The sequence below is a fragment of the Octodon degus genome, unplaced genomic scaffold (genome assembly GCF_000260255.1).
Source record: "Octodon degus isolate 3935 unplaced genomic scaffold, OctDeg1.0 scaffold00058, whole genome shotgun sequence".
Classification (NCBI taxonomy): domain Eukaryota; kingdom Metazoa; phylum Chordata; class Mammalia; order Rodentia; family Octodontidae; genus Octodon; species Octodon degus.
In genome coordinates, this window is record NW_004524634.1 from 9,529,122 (window position 1) to 9,541,413 (window position 12,292).

Genomic DNA, 12,292 nt, shown 5'->3' on the forward strand with positions numbered 1-12,292 from the left:
TCAATGGCTTTCTAAATGAGTTCATCTAATATAATTATATTTTACATAATCCTGAATACCATTTTGAGAGCTCCTTTTTCTTTATCCAAGACTATACAACTTCTCTAGACTTCTGCTTTATGATCATTGTTATTTCTATATGCTACATCTGTAGGTATTAGAATATTTTGAGTTTGTATAACTGGAAAGTATTTTACATTTAGTTTTCAAAGGTATGCTTGCTAAGTATAAAATTCACTGAGGACAGATTTTTTTTTCTGTCCTTTGTATTTGTATAGTTTCTTAACCACTTGCTCTTTTTTTTTCTAATGTGGAATAAGATACTATTTAATTTTGTTCTTCCACAGCTATTTTTTTATGTATATGCATTAATAACTTTTTCTTTACAATTAGTTTTGGACAGGGCCAGGGAAATGGCTCAGGGGAATGAGCACTTCCCTGGCAAGCGCAAAGGCCTGAGTTTGATCCCTGGTTCTGAAAAAAAAAAAAAAAAAAAAAAAAGAAAAGAAAAAGAAAAGAATCAATTAGTTTTGGACAATTTCATTTTTGTATATCTTGATATGATTTTATTCATATTTCATATGCAAAAAGTTCATTTTTCTTGGATATATAGTGCTATAATTTCAACTAAATTCAGAAAATTTAAATCTTTAAATATTGTCTACCCCATTCTACTTTGAGAATTCTAATTCTACGAATATAAATTTCTTGATTTGGGCAGAGTGAACTATTGCATGACTGATCTGTAAATTCTTTCTTCTACATTTTTATTTTACACAATTTTATTGTTATATTCATTTAAGTTTGTAAATAATGTATTTACAATGTGCAATCTATTACTAATATCATGCTATGTATTAATTTCAGAAATATTTCTCTAAAATTCATTGTTTACATTTCATACCTTTCACATTTCAACATTTGTTTAAAAATTTTAAAGTGCTATATAATTATTGATTTTCAATAAAGTTAATGAGAAAAAAGTAGCGAAGGTAATTTTTTTGTTTTTTTTTTTTTTTTTTTTTTTTTTGCATTTAGTACGGGGTCTACAGGGTCTTACTATGCAGATTGGATTCATGGTGATCCTTCCAAGTTCTTGAATTATGGGTGTGCACCACCACGTCCATTTTCTCAGTTGCTGTCTCAGCATGTCCCAGGGGTGTGCTAGGCAGCATACCATGGCAGGGATCAAACCTCAGTCCCTGCTCCTGCCTGTACAGATGTGTTAGCCCACTGGGCTATCTGGCCCACCCTAATATAAATATTTGAAAAAATTAACTATCAGATTTGATTGAATGAATAAGAGAAAATACAGTTAAATCAAATAAGAATCAGAAAAATCCAAAACATCTGGATAGCAATCTCTTTAAGTGTGGAACTTTCTTTCCTAAATTGCCACACATGGCCTCACAAGTGCTGAAAACACAAGCTAGTTGAGTAGTATTTTTGTTGTTGTTAGTGTTCTTTGTTAAAATTAGACCGGAAGTTATGGGAGTAATATTGTCACGGGTCATTTGTAACAGATCACATGATTTGTTTAAGCACAGTTTTTAAGAAATGTTTCATTTCTAATTAGAAATTTTAATATAGTTTCATCAAAAAGAAAACATTATTTTTTATTTATTTACTTATTTATTTATTGTATTTGGTGGGGGGAAGGGCCTACAGGGTGTTCAGGGTCTCACTACTAGATCAGACTTATAGTGATCTTCCTGTTTACAGCCTCCCAAGAGCTAGGATTGCAGGTATGCACCACCATGCCCAGTCTCAGCTCACCCTGGGGGCATGGCCAGCTAGGCAGGCCTGGGAAATTAAACTCCCAGTCCCAGTTTAATCCGCTGAGCTATTTGGCTGTCCCTAAGAAAACATTATTAACAAAGCAAAGCAACCAGAATAATAATTCTTGCAATGGATAGAAGAGGGCACATAGAAAAGATGTGATAAAATATATTTTTATAAGTTTCATTTTTTTCTACATGTAGTGTAGGAAAGGAAATAGACTAGTTCCAACTATTTGGCAACCCATATAACACACACAAGGATATTTCTCCCTAGTCAAATTGTTTATTTGTGTCCAATCCTACTTTATTTTCCTTTTCTTTACAAAAAGTTTAAGAGTGTGATTGCCACAGGTAACAAGGCCTGGTCTTACAGGGAGACCTTTCTGTTTAATAATATGTCTATGTAGCTCTTCCTCATGATAAAAACACTGAGGATAATACAGCTTTGGAAAACTTACTAGCACTTCAAATAAATAATGACTTGATGTTTTTGGCAAGAGAAAAAAGCATATCTTTGGAAAAGAGGTATATAGTGTCTTTCATTTTACTACTGCTGTGCATCACATTTATGAAGACTTAATAAATAGTTGTAATAGAAAAAAGGCAGTTAGAATAAAATAAAGTGGCCCATCAAGTGCTCAGCCCAAGTTTATTATGCAATGGACTTGGGTTATAATTACCAACAGAGTAGAGAATAGCTATAAGTTATTTTTATGTAAAAAGCATATTATCCTAAGCCAACATAATAACATGGCTTTTATGAACCACAATAATTACACTGAAGAGTCACAGAAGTGTATTTTCCTAAAAGAAGAAGGTAGGTGTTGATAAGCTACTATAGAATTTTACAGTTGCAATGAACAAAAATAATTGTCCTGCAAAATAATAAAAGTACATTAACTTGCTGCAATGCTTGAGATAGATTAAATTATAAAATTAAGAATGCTTATTAAATAATAAGAAAGGTTTTATATCTTTTTAATGTCTTTATTTTGAAATGACATGTTTTCACAGAAATTCTTCTAATTATTTTCTTTTAACTTCTTCATTATTAGTATGAAAAAATGCTTGTATTCCTAGAGACTTTTTTACCTAATACTTCTGGGAACTAGTATAGGACACAATGAATTTTTTACCTGTCTATTTAAATATTATCCCTACAAAACCCTTATTAATATTGGATTTCAAGCCACTATAACTTTATTACTATATTTGATTTTACATTTAGAAGCTTAGGGTACATTCAAGTATTCACACCAGCTGATATCTTATAATAAATATACAGTATCTAGTAATAATTGAAATATATTAATTCCCATTTGAAGGCAATGACTGATCATTGAAAATGAACACAAGGTCAGAACAGTAACTTGGTAGGATATCCTTTGGTGTTCTAGTATCCTTAATTCAGGGACAACAAAAAGTTAGGAAGCTTTGTAAAACATGAGTACAAATTCCTTAATACAGATTATATGTTGATGAACCATATTGGTCATTTGCTCATTAGGAAAATAACTGATATATAACAGATGAGTTGTTAAGTGGTAAATATAGAGTCTTATGAATGTATAGTACAAAAAAAATCTATCTATCTGTCTATCTATCTATCTATCTATCTATCTATCTATCTATCTATTTTATGTATTTAGTACAGGACCTACTCTCACTATAGAGAGTGGACTTGTACTTATTCTCCTGCTTTCAGCCTTCCAGGAGCTGGGATTAAAGGCTCACACCACCAGTCTGAAAAGGATCTATGTTAATATGTTTGGCAATAAGACTTCCTAGAATAAATGCAGAACACAACAGGAGGAGAGTTAAAGAATTATACAACGTAGATACTCTTTCAGCCATCAAACAAAAGGGATATTTGCAGTACAGTTTGAAAGTTTTATATACAATATCTAGTTTAATAGAAAATAATTAAAGGGAATACACTGACTGCAAATTCAAGAACGTGTGTGTGTGAAGCACATGCCCCCGTCCCTGCGGCCGACCAATCGGAAGGCAGGGCGCAGTACGAGGCCATTCACAGAGGCAGACAGCATAGGTTGTTCCTACGCTGTTTTTCAGACGTGGAAGTTTCTCTCTTTGCCCATGTAACTGCCAGCTAATATCTGTGAGGAACAGATACGTTAATGCGGATCTTTAGGGCTCACCACTGCAGACGATGCTCTATCCAAATATGGAAAGGCTATGATTGGACAGCGCATCTTATTATATCTGAAATACAACTCGACCATATGATTTTTTTAGAGGTACATTGTATATTGGAAATATAATAAACATGTGACAATGTGTCACATGTGTGACAGTGTATCACTGTTAATGATAACTATTCTCTTCTTCACTAGATTAACAGAAATAACACAAATGTGGCAAAATAGGGCAATTTTGTGGAAATTCATATATAACTATGATACACCACAGTTGTTACTTGTTAACTATAACTCTGGGATGCCTAAAATCAGTTTTGTATTAGTAACTAAGTACTAAACAGGTTCTGTTGCAACAAATGCTATAGATATTTTAAATTTTGTCAGGAGAAATTGACCCAAAGGTCTGGTGAATCCATTTTAAATTATTCACAGTGATGGAATTCTGCACACAGCATGGAATGATCATTTGATAAAAATCAAATGATCCAAAGGGGAGAGGGCAACAATGAAATTATGAAATTATGGGAATAGTGAAGAGGGGTATAGTACATTTGAATTGTGTCTATATCATGATCAAATGTTTGATTAAGTGTTCATAAGTACATAGAAAATGCCTTTATTTTAGTTCTTCTTAAAAATTGTTAATTTATTTATCAATTGATTTATTTATTTGGTACATGGTCTTGGTATGAAGCTCAGGCATGTAGTGATTCTCCTGTCTCAGCCTCTCCAGTGCTGGGATTTCAGGCATGTGACACCACACCCAGTTTTGGTGGCCAGCAAGGTGTGCCCGGGGTTCTGGGGCTGGATGGGATGTGGTGCCAGGGTTCAAACCCCGGTCCTTCCACTTGCTAGGCAGGTGTTTAGACCACTGAGTTATCTCCCCAGATCTCTGTAGTTTATTTCTAAATATATGTTTAAAATAATTTTAGTGTTTTAGACATTTAAGGTACAGAAATTAACTATGCATACATAGCCTTTTTTTAACCCATTATTTTCACTTATTCTGATTCTATTACTTCGTTCTTCCTCATTTTATCTATTTTCTTCATCTCAGATCTAAGAACTTTGAATATATGAGCTAACATCCATTTTCACAGCATTTTTATAGCTAAGAATTCCCTAGAGAATCATAGCATCATTTCACTTTCTCCCTTCACCTTTAATGCTGCTGTTATACCCATGATAACAAGAAAACACACACACTTTGTCAGGGGATAAAAATCAAATGATCTATTGAATGAAAACCTATGAAAATTTGATCAAATAACTGTTTCATGATGAACCAGAGTTATTGCTTAATTACAATCATTATAAATACATATCATTTTAGTGGTAGAAAATATAATAAAATACATTAAGCACATGTGTACTGAAACTGTTCTTCCCACCACTTTCTTGTGTTTTTCCTGAATAATTACTTTTTTATATTAGTAACTATGTACTAAACAGGTTCTGTTGCAACAAATGCTATAGATGTTTTAAATTTTGTCAGGAGAAATTGACCCAAAGGTCTGGTGAATCCATTTTAAATTATTCACAGTGATGGAATTCTGCACACAGCATGGAATGAAAACTAAAGACTGGGGTTGGCCAAATAGCTCAGCAGATTAAAGGACCTGCAAGCAGGTGCAGGGACCAGGGTTTTGATCCCCAGGCCTGTCTTGCTAGCCCCACCCCCGGAGCATGCCCAGATGGCAGTTGAGACTGGGCGTGGTGGTGAGCACCTGTAATCCCACTTCTTGGGAGGCTGTAAACAGACGGATCATTAGGAGTCCCTGATCACCCTGTAGATCCTTCCCTAAAATAAAAAAAAAAGAAAAAGAAAGAAAGAGAAAAGAGAAAAAGAAAACTAATATCTGCATTTCATGTCAATGTAGACCAGAATTACCTCCTCAATAGCACTATGAGCACACAGAAAAATATTTTTGTGTCCGATACATCAAAATGACTACTGTCAACATTCTTAATTCATTCTGTTTCCTACATGTTACCAGTTTTGCATATATGTATATATAAGCATGTACTTTTTCATGTATACATATATGTGTACATATATGTTATCTATATGTGTGTGTATATATATATATATATATATATATATAGTTATATGTATATTTTTGAAAAACTATCATTGATCAATTACTTTGTTAAGTTTTATGTATAGCTGAGACCCAAGAGGGGTTGTGGGAATGGCATGGGAGGGGTCACTACTCCTAGTGACTGAAATATATGAAACATATAGAAGTAAAATAAACAGAATAGTCCAGGCTGTTCTGTACAATTGGGAGTAAGTGAATCAGAAAAGATGTCATGAAGTTCTGGGAAGTGATGGGTGCTATTCTGCATACATCTGTGTTGGTTTTGAGAAAGCTAAGGGGAAAATGGCATCCAGACAAAGGAGAGTATAAGTTAGGGGATAGAAAGAGTTTGGCTCTGATCAGACAGGAGTGAGTGGGGTGGAGAGGAGGAGGTAGAAAGTTTAAAGGATTGGACCAGGGAGATAGCTTAGGGCCAGGGAGATAGCTCAGTAGAATAAGTGCTTGTGTTGGCAAGCACAAGGCCCTGAGTTCACTCCCCAGTACCATAAAAAAAGTTTAAAGCATGCCTGGACTTTAAAATGTCATTGAAAGGGAAATTGATTCAGGCTATTAGAAATGAAATTAAAGCATGTAGATTATATTTTCTTAGGAACTTTTGCTGCTAAGGTGAGATTAGACTGAAAGATAAGACTTTGTGGGGGATGGAGGAGATTCATTTAAGACTTGGTTACAGTAGCGGGAAATATAAGGTGCCATATACCCCCAAATTTAGAAACTGGATGGCAGGAAGTAGCTAAATTACTAACAAACTGTTAGACTATTTTGAATATTCTTCCAAAAAATAATTGAATGCACCACATATTTTTCTACAAAATCTACCTTATGAAACATTTTAAGTTGCAACATCAGTAGTACCAAATGATAAGAATTAGTAAGAAAATCATAGCTACAGTTTGCAAAGTGTTATGTGTGTGCTTTATTCACAAATAAATATTTTCTGAGGCATGACTGTTGAAATCTTTTTTTCCCCATTGCTAACCTTACATCAAATATCAGTTGGCAAGATACAAATTCTAAACTGACCTGTATCTTAATCTAATCATTATAGTCTCTCATTTGCCTACATTCCTTTTGCCTCACACTATCTTAGTGAATAACTATCTTAGTCACAGCACATATAAGTACATAAACAAATACACATTTACAGCTCAATAAATTTTTAGAAAGTAACAATACTTAGGTAACCACCACTTAAATCAAGAATTTTAACATGTTATTTTTGCTAGGCATTTTTTCCTTTATTTTAGGTTGTTTATTGTAAGGTAATTTATAAATATCTTTCTGTCTTTTGCAATTCAAATAATATACCACATTGCTGTTGCCAAAGACAGTAGTAAACTCTAAACGAAATCACCTTGATGAATCTTCCTTTTTACCTCTTGTCTGAGGATGGAACTTGATTTTCATTAATCCACAGCTGCTGCACCAGAGATGATTTCTGTGGTGATGATGGCTTGGTGTGTGTGATTGAATGTCAAAGGCAATTTATCAATGATCTCAGAAGTGCTCTTGCTGGTGTTGTCCATCACCGTCATCCTGGCACTTTGCTCGGTGGTGGTGGATTCCTTCAGGGAGTAGTAGATTATATTGGCCAGATTGTACTCTTGGTAATTCTGCAGCACATAGGCATCAATATCATCAAAGATACTCATGCTCTCAGCATTTGCAATGGTATTAAGAGAAAAGGGGCTTTTCTTCTGGCTTATAGGATATAACGGAATTGATTAAAGATGACGGAGCCCTCACCGAACTCATATCCAGAATTGAGTAATTAAAGAGCAATGACATACCCATCTCCAAAAGTAGGGGGCTTTCTTCCCACATCCTTGAAGGTCACCAGAAACTGGTCAGAATGAGTCCTGGAGTATCCCCCTAATTTTATAACCAATTCCAATGAGTGTAACCTCATTCCCAGCTCCTGAGAATGTGGTCACCTCATTCTTTATCTGTTCAGTGACTGAGGAATGAAGAGCACCACACAGCCCCCTGTCTGAGGATACATCTATGAGAAAGTGTTTCTTTTTGTCTTCAGGTACATTAATATCAGAGAGCAAAAGATTCTATTCCATATATTCGAACCAGTTTCAGCTGCCTCTCAGCTTGGGTACATTTTGCTGCTGCTACCATTTTCATAGACTTGGAAATTTCCTCATGATTGTGATCAACTTTAGTCACCTGAGATGCCCGTCACCTGAGGACTGGATGAAAAAAATGTGGTATTTTTATACAATGGAGTATTACTCAGCTATAAAGAATGATAAACTTGAAGCCTTTATATTTAAGTGGATTCCACTTGGAGATATACTCATAAGTGAAATATACCAGACCCACATGTGTAAATATCATATAGTCTCTCTAGTGTAAGAACTCAAAACAAAAAATAAAAATAGAAAGGTATAACACAATTAAAAGGAAACTGAGAACTTGAGGATTGGACAACAAGGAGAAGACAAGGAGAAAAGCTGGGAAACCTGGCAGGGCCAAAGCAATACATTTATACGCACAAGATGGGTAAGGCAACGTTCCTGAGACACATCAGCAGGTTTTTGAAACTAGCAGTTAATTGGTAGGATTCTCACCCTGACTAACTATACGTACTGATACCTGTGAACTAAGCAGCTGCACTGAAGATAGCAATGTGTAGTGATAGGGTCATGCTAGGAATGCCTATCATTCTGGTCTTCTAAATACATACTGCTTGCCATAACATAACAATCACTGGCATACTGTCTCTCAAGTAAATTTTTGTTTTTTTAAAAAAGGGTAATAAATGAAAATAAGAAAAAAGAAAATAATGTAACAGGACTGTCCTGCTAGAATGCTGTATATAGTTAGATTTCTAAATTTCTGTGTAAAAATATGTAAATGTTTAGTAATATTATTATTAATTTTTTAAATGTTTTTCTTCATATTCTGGAGGGACTTAAAGTTTAATATATCAATACTTGATTGAAAAATACCTGTTATATGTTATTCCTAAGATGTTTGATATACCGAGAGATAGTGAGGTTAAACTATGTTGTAAGGTAATAATAATAAGCTTCTCTTTTGGAGGATTAACAAACCAAGTGTGTAGACCAGAAATTAGAGAAAAAGAAGAGATGAAAGAGCAGCCAACATTTTGGCCCTAGCCTTTCAAGGTCAGTGAAGACTCAGGACATAGGAGATCCTGTACTGTAACATCACGTAACTCAGCTGTGTCCCAAATTTTCTGATCAAGGAGATTATGGTGCCACAGAGGAAAGTGATTGATGATGTAGAGTGTGCCTAAGAGTCAGATGGAGAAAGAACATTCTCTTAGGCTTTCATAGAGAGAAAATTGGTCAAGGTATGGCCGTGACTCACCCACATGGCTCACACTGACACAGGATCTGCAAACTGCGGTACAGGGTTCCAAGATAAATCTTGAGGGGATTTGATTGACCTTATCAGATATGAAAGTTACATTCCTTGCTGTATAGGTCTTGCTTTATCTTGGTCTTAACCTTCCAGCAGAAAAGTATAAAAATGAGGTATAAAAAGTAAAGCCATATTAATATGCTGAACTGTAAAAGGCTCAAGTCAACATTTTCTGACATTCCTAGTCTTACAGAAAACCTACTAACATTATGGACTACTGGACTATATTGGAATATTTTGCTGAACTCATGCACCTGCAGTATTTAAATGACAATGGAATGACCTTCTCTGACAAAACTTACCCAAAAATGGCGATACAAATTTTGTATCTGTATACTCAAAATAGTTAGTATAGATATACCGCTACATTCTCTTGGATCATTGAATAGAGAGATTTGTTCTAATAGTGTTTGTGGACAGGAGATCATGTCTGCATCTTGTACAAAGAATAATAATTAATATGCAATGTATTAATTACTGAAACTGTGATAGTAATCTGTTCTGAATCTGTCTCATTGCTATTAGTTTCTCAATAAAATTATTAAAAAATACTTTAGTCACCTGGTAATATCTTTCTAAGTTGCCTTGTTTCCAACTTGGATCTTTTGTGGCTGTAAGGCCCAGGCTGACATCCCAACGATGTTCTCCCGAGAGAACATAATAGCAGCTTTGCTGAAGGTCAGTCAGACAGGTCTTGCTTTGTATTTCTAACCTGAAACTTATGATTTCTGTTGGGTAAAGAATGATGTGCATATTTTCATCAGTAAATAAAATCTAAAACATAAATAGGCCATAGTGTATATTTTTTACTGTTGATGTGCCAATTAACTACAGTGGAATATAGTGTGAACATGAAAAATGATGGATGTATTAAAGTCCACCAGTATTTATGCTAATTTAAATATATCAGACATTCATGTTTACAAATATATACTAAGTTTTAATGAAGAAGTAATAAAAAGAGAGAAATATTTATGCCATAAACACACCACAAAATGCTAATCTTATTCATAGCTGATTAGATTGTGTACAGTAAAATGTGTTCCCATCCCATACTATAGCTACAAAGAGAAAGAGCACTGGCCAAATAGTTGGGCCAGCAAGTGGATTAGAGCGCCTGCAAGCAGGTGCAGGGCCTGGGGGTTCGATTCCCAGGCCTGCTCTTCTGGCCCCGTCCCTGGGGCACACTGAGAGGGGAATGAGACTGGGTGTGGTGGTAAACTCCTGTAATCCCAGCACTTGGGAGGCTGTAAACAGGAGAATCACTACCTGTCAGATCCAGGAGAAGGACAGAGAGAGAGAGAGAGAGAGAGAGAGAGAGAGAGAGAGAGAGAGAGAGATCTATTAACATGTCACTTCCTGAGCATAACTGCTAGCAGTGATTGAAATTATTCTTACCACACAGGATGAATGCTTTGGAAAAAGTAAGAATGCTTGGGTAAGTATAATGGAAATGAGTTGTAAGAAACTTCAATTTCAGCTGATTATCTGAAAATACTCTGCCATCTGGCTTTATGGTGTCTGGGCAGTGGGAATAATGAGATGAATTAAAATCACTGACTTTGAGTTACTCAATATGTGGTTGAGTTCAATTAATCAAATTTAAATATTCACAGGGATGCAGGACTAGAAACATTTTAAAAATCTTCCAATTAATTTATCAGAATAGTGTTGATTACAGTAGGTGGGAAAGCACATAGAAAGTGGTGTAACTTGCGCTGTATTTACACTGGCATTGCATCTACAGTTCTGCTCCAAAACATTGTTGGAAAGAGGCAGAGATACCTGGTTTTATGCTGACTGAATTTGTCAGATAAAGGATTTTTGTAGGCATTGATAGAGTATTACTTAGAGGAAATTTTCTTCAACTTAAGGGAGTTGAGAGTTTTAAACCCTGCTTATTTAAAGCCTTTTAAACATTTCTGATTAGCATTTACTTAACATGCCAAGGAAAGCAATTCTGTAAGTACAAAAGAAATAATTAATGCGTTCAGTAATATGTTTCTACTGTAAATCCTTATATTTCCTAGAGGGACAACATCACAAATTCTAGGTATTTGCATTTAGGAAAAATTCACTCTTGGAGAACACTTATCTAATGGACGCAAGCACATACACACACAATCATGACACACATAAAAGTTCAAACTTCAGTAAAAGTAAAAGTAAATACTTTAAAAATTACACTGGGGATGCTAACATATTGATCATTCAAAGAAAGGAAGTAGGGTGAAGCATGCAACAAAATAGAATACTTTTGCTCCCTACAGCCACAAATTATGGCCTGTCTAATGATACCCTGTGGAACACATGCTAAAAATTATAATTTATCAGACAATATGGCTGCAAAATTCACTTGCTATTTCTATGGAACATATAGTCTGTCTTAAATAAAATACATAATATGAAATAAATTTCTCTTTGGGAAACTGTAAGATTCTTTTCTTTTTTATAATTTAGAATGGTAATGGAGGAGAACAGAAGCAGGATATAAAACTTATGCCTTCAAATGTCCTCAGTACAGGCAGAAATAATGCATCATTTTTCCTGTCACATCATCCTTAACATATTTTTCTTTCTTGTATTCTCTTTTCTTGAAATTCTTTAAAAATACAACTGTTCCTATATTTAAAGGTTACTTGTCAGAGTCTAGATTTGTGTTTGAATAAAAAGAGCAATATCTAATGATAGCGTTAAGAAATGTATTTGTATTTCAGTGCTTCAGGGAATTATGATAATTCAAGACTCTTAGGTTTTACTTGGCCTCGTCGCTTGATTTCTTTCCTTTCTTTCCTTTCTTTCTTTCTTTCTTTCTTTCTTTCTTTCTTTCTTTCTTTCTTTCTTTCTTTCT

The 12,292-nt window shown here is 34.6% G+C and overlaps 1 pseudogene; it reads right to left on the bottom strand.

Moving 5' to 3' along the window:
• Positions 1–7,448: 7,448 nt before the first annotated feature.
• On the bottom strand, positions 7,449–10,100 carry LOC101582198 (annotated as a pseudogene).
• Positions 10,101–12,292: the final 2,192 nt, after the last annotated feature.